Source organism: Bactrocera oleae, chromosome X (assembly GCF_042242935.1).
Source record: "Bactrocera oleae isolate idBacOlea1 chromosome X, idBacOlea1, whole genome shotgun sequence".
Taxonomy (NCBI): domain Eukaryota; kingdom Metazoa; phylum Arthropoda; class Insecta; order Diptera; family Tephritidae; genus Bactrocera; species Bactrocera oleae.
The window spans coordinates 26,014,584-26,020,245 of NC_091541.1; the positions used below are offsets into that span (position 1 = coordinate 26,014,584).

Sequence of the window (5,662 nt, forward strand, 5' to 3'; positions counted from 1 at the left end):
TGAGCTCTGTACTACTCGCACAGTTAGCTTCCGTGATGCAGACCCATTTAAACATGAAGAAACATCGATCGTATCTCTGGTCCGATTCTGAAATTGTTTTAGCCTGGTTGGAAAAACCACCAGATGCATGGAAGACGTACATTGCTAATCGAACGTCTCAAATACTTGACCTAGTGGGATCAGCCACTTGGCGACACGTAGCCAGTGCTGACAATCCTGCCGATCTAGGTACAAGAGGGTGCAAACCGCTGCACCTTATAACCACCACCCTCTGGTGGAATGGTCCCCATGTCGTCCATGCGCAATATAATAGCCCCAGAAAGTCGAAAAATCGACTCCTTTCACACAGCAGAGAAGAATACTGACATCCTTGAGCGATTTTCATAGTTCTCCCAAGCCCTCAGAGTAATCGCCTATATGTTAAAGTTCATAGAGCGACTTAAAATTAAAGTTAAAGGAAGTCCTTTAAAGTACTCCCAATGCGATACATTGACTCACCTAGAATTGCAGAAGGCAAAGGTTGCTCTAATCGCATCAACTCAAACGCGCTACTTCAGCCGCGATATAACACTACTAAGAGAATCAAAACCCATTGACAGAAGGAGTTCACTCTTAGTTCTTAAATCATTCCTAGACCCGAAAGGTCTGCTTCGTGCGAATGGTCGGGTTGCCAATTCAAGCCTCACATATAACGAACGCCACCCTCTAATCATACCAGAGAAATCTCGACTTGCCACTTTACTCCTCAATTATATGCGCTTTCTTATGCTCCACGCAACACAGCCAAGAGTTCTATATTCCCCGACTTAAGCCCCAAATAAAAAAATGCATTTTCATGTGCAAGATCTGCACTCTGCATAAGCAGAAGTTGCGAACGCAGATTAGGGTGTCGATTTTGCTGGACTTTTTCAAATAAAGGTGGATGATTTGGTGGCTATGTGGCTGTCTTTGTCTGTTTTACGACAAAAGCAGTGCACCTCGAGCTATGTACGAATCTGACTAAGGAGGCTTTTCACGCGGCATTTGCTCGCTTCGTCGGACGACGCGGCTTCCCGTCAAAACTAACTCCTTCATTGGAGCCCAAAGAGCCACTGAAAAACAGTTTGTGGATTTTACTAAACAAGTATTACCTGAAATTGTTCAGAAGTATGCTCGCCAAGGCAATAATTGGCAGTTTATCACCCCAAGCGCTCCTCATATGGGTGGTTTATGGGAATCAGCTGTAAAAAGCTTCAAATCCTATTTCAAAAAAGTAGCTGGAAATTATAAATTCAATTATGAAGAATTCACTACCTTATTAATCCGAATTGAAGCCGTTCTCAATTCACGGCCAGGCGTGGGCTCGCTATCCTTATTAAATCGATGGGAAAGAATCAAAATTCTCCAACATGATTTCAGCCGCCGATGGAAGGAAGAGTACATCAAGAACCTTCATAAAAGGTACGGATGGAAAACTCCAGAGAGGGCACCAAAGCTTGGAGACTGTGTCATCATACATGATGACTATCTACCTCCCACAGAATGGCAGCTTGGCCGCATAGAAAAACTATTTTACGGTACCGACGGTCATATACGAGTAGTTGATCTCCGTACTCAAAGCGGAAGGCTAACAAGACCGCTCGGGAAATTATGTTTTCTGCCGACCGCATCTAATGACGAAACCGCAAATAACGAACAATCCGCAGATATTACCGCAACGCAAATGAATTAATCATAACAAACCGATAAACCCGCAAATGACAAAACTGTTGTAAATGCTAACCATTCTAACCACAATGATCGATCAAGTTGACGATCCATTCCTGCCACCTACAGTGGCACATTCGCCATAAATTTACAAGCCACAAATGTAACCATTCTAACTTCTTCATACAGATAAAAATGGAAGTAGATATGGCCACAACACCAACACCAGCTGTGAGGTCCGCCATCAATGTGCCGCGCCCTGGGGCAACTCCAGCACCACGAACCGCAGCGGCAAACGTTCTTGCAACCGCTCCCCGTAGTGGCCCGCGACCACTACCACCTTCATCAGCACCAGCAACGGTACCTCAATGCAGCCCCTCCAACGTCAGCAGGTTGCCCAAGCTCACGGGCAATGCCTCAATTGTTTGGCTAAGGTCCACACGACTCCGGAGTGTACGTCCGTTACGCTTTGCCTACTGTCCAATAGACAGCACCACACCATTAAACTTAGGGCCTTAATAGACCAAGGAGCACCAAATAGGCTACAATTGCCAAAAAAAACTAGCCAAAACTCAAATAAAATCTGCCCCATTACCCTAATTTTCCCCCAAGCGGATAAGCTCATTCAAGCAGAAGCTATAGTCTTACCGTAACTTACAAATATGCTTCCAAGCTATCACATAAATAGCAAGCATTGGCAAAAGGTTTCACACCTAAAGCTAGCAGATCCCAACTGCAACACTCCCGCTCAAATAGACCTTCTATTAGGCAGCGATCTCATACCACAATACCACAGATAATACTCGAAGGTATTGAGAAAAATTCAAATACACTATTGACACAAAATACTATTTTTGGTTTGATCCTAAGTGGACTAGTTACGGAACCAGTTACCACAATAACAACTCAAGTTGAGGAAATCTCAAACGAATACCTCAATTCACAATTGAAAAAATTTTGGGAGTTAGAAGAACTCCCCCCCATTTCAATTACAACCCCAGAAGATCAGTATTGTGAACACTTTTACAAAGCCACAACTACTAGATCAGATAATGGTCGGTATATCGTACGCCTACCACTAAAACAACAATTTCCCAACACAATCGCCTCAGGTCACTCTCGCACCTCTGCAATACAGCAGTTTCAAAGTATGGAAAAAAACCTACTTAAAAAAGGCGAACTCAAACAAGAATATGATGGTGTGTTGGAAGAATACCTCCATTTAGACCACATGGAGGAAATAAGCCCATGCGAAAAAATCATCAACGGCAAATACTACTCATTTTACTTGCCGCATCATGCAGTGGTAAATCCAGACAAAAAAAAAACAACTAAAGTAAGACTTGTCTTTGATGCATCAAGATCCACCAGCTCGGAGAACTCCCTAAATGATATCCTACTTACGGGACCCACGCTCCAACCAGATTTAATGCTACTAATTTTAAATTTGCGTATATTTAACAGAGACGTCGAAAAAATGTATAGACAAATAGTCGTACATAAAGACCATCAAGATTTTCAGCGAATTATTTTCCGAAAATCTCCCAACAGTCCACTCCGCGACTATAAATTGAAAACAGTTACCTTTTTCGCCAACTGTGCTCCATATTTAGCTGTTCGAACACTGCACCAATTGGCAGAAAACACCAACGTATGTAGACGATATCTTGTCTGGAAGTCACAGTTTTCCACAAATACACGATGGTAAAAGCCCTCAAAACCCGCCGGGTTTCCGTTGAAAAGATATCGGCGAACTACCCTAATATTTAAAAAAATATACCGCATGAAAATCTGTTGGACAGCATTACCCGCCATAGCAAAACGCCAAATTTTATCCTCTGTGGCAAAACTTTGAGACCCCGCAGGATGGCTATCGCTAATTATGATACAAGCGAAAATCTTGATACAAGAATTATGGCTAGACCGAACCGACTGGGACGAACAAGTGAAACCTCTTCGCTTAGAAAAACGGTCACAGTTCGCAAACAATATGAAAGACATTCCCAGATACAAATCCCACGATGGGTAAAGTCGAAGGCGAAGAGAGAACCTTCATAAAAGGTACGGATGGAAAACTCCAGAGAGGGCACCAAAGCTTGGAGACTGTGTCATCATACATGATGACTATCTACCTCCCACAGAATGGCAGCTTGGCCGCATAGAAAAACTATTTTACGGTACCGACGGTCATATACGAGTAGTTGATCTCCGTACTCAAAGCGGAAGGCTAACAAGACCGCTCAGGAAATTATGTTTTCTGCCGACCGCATCTAATGACGAAACCGCAAATAACGAACAATCCGCAGATATTACCGCAACGCAAATGAATTAATCATAACAAACCGATAAACCCGCAAATGACAAAACTGTTGTAAATGCTAACCATTCTAACCACAATGATCGATCAAGTTGACGATCCATTCCTGCCACCTACAGTGGCACATTCGCCATAAATTTACAAGCCACAAATGTAACCATTCTAACTTCTTCATACAGATAAAAATGGAAGTAGATATGGCCACAACACCAACACCAGCTGTGAGGTCCGCCATCAATGTGCCGCGCCCTGGGGCAACTCCAGCACCACGAACCGCAGCGGCAAACGTTCTTGCAACCGCTCCCCGTACTGGCCCGCGACCACTACCACCTTCATCAGCACCAGCAACGGTACCTCAATGCAGCCCCTCCAACGTCAGCAGGTTGCCCAAGCTCACGGGCAATGCCTCAATTGTTTGGCTAAGGTCCACACGACTCCGGAGTGTACGTCCGTTACGCTTTGCCTACTGTCCAATAGACAGCACCACACCATGCTGCATCGCACCCCAAAGCGGGCCGTCGGGCGATAACTCGCCCCAAGAAGCATATCACAGAAAAGCAGTGATCCGGATCGACTCCGAAGACCGGTAGCTCCACTTCCATCCAGACCGAGGCGACAGGAGGCATCAACGCGGCGTCGGCATCCCGGGCCAACATACCGCCGCTCCACACCACGCTGCAGCAACTACAGCGGTTACTAGGCTAGAATTCGCCTAGGGGGGCCGAGATGTCTAGATGAGTTATGCCTTCCCCCTCCATACACGCCACTGAGCGCCAACACACCACATCAACACGATCCACAAGAAGACTCCACCCACTAACACACACAAACACACACCACCCCTGCAGACATCACAGCAAGCCGACATCACACCACTCAGACTGCCCACACATATACATCCCATCACACCACAACTCTACACAACCTAACACTCAAAAGGGACTAGCACAGGACCCGAGGCGAGGTCGCCTTATTTAATTGGAATTATTTCTGTGATCATTATTGTTGTTTGTGTTACATTGCATCTGTTGTTTATAATGATTATTGAATTTATTATTGAACGTGTCGTCATTTGGTCGCCATTGGTATCTGAAAACGTTTTTGTTGTGCATTTTCTATATTCTGGTCTGATGCAACTATCTTCTTCTTGTAAATAATTCTAAAATTCTACCTAAATCGGGTTCGCCATAATTTTTGGGTAGAGTTCCTTGTGTAATTTCTTTAATAAGGTTCACTAGTAAATTGTCCGTGTGGCTTAAGTCAATACAGCTATTACCCTCATAATACACAATAGGGATGGTAACAGCACGCGAAAAGTCGACTTTCGATTTTAGAGTCGATTTGGAATTTTATGACTCTTAAAGTCGACTTTTTTAAAAATTAAACAATTATATTTCCGTCAGTTATGTTATACTATGCTTATTTTAAACCGTTACCACGAATACCAGCGATGATGTTTATTTTTGTCCAATCAGAAAGAGGTTAGTTTAACGATAAGGTATAAAAAAATATAAAAGAGTCGGTACATGAAAACGATACAAACTGTACTACCATCGAATGTCGAAGTCATCGAGTGAGAATCGATTTTAATCGACTTGAAGCATTCAAAGTCGATTATTTAATGTTAAAAATCGATTCTTGACCAAAGTCAGAGTCGAC

At 43.6% G+C, this 5,662-nt stretch overlaps 1 protein-coding gene across 7 annotated transcripts in view; it reads right to left on the reverse strand.

Annotated features, from left to right (window-relative positions):
* CaMKI (Calcium/calmodulin-dependent protein kinase I) overlaps positions 1–5,662 on the reverse strand; it is a 407,212-nt gene that overhangs the window by 154,243 nt on the left and 247,307 nt on the right. The gene's annotated exons all lie outside the window — the stretch shown is intronic.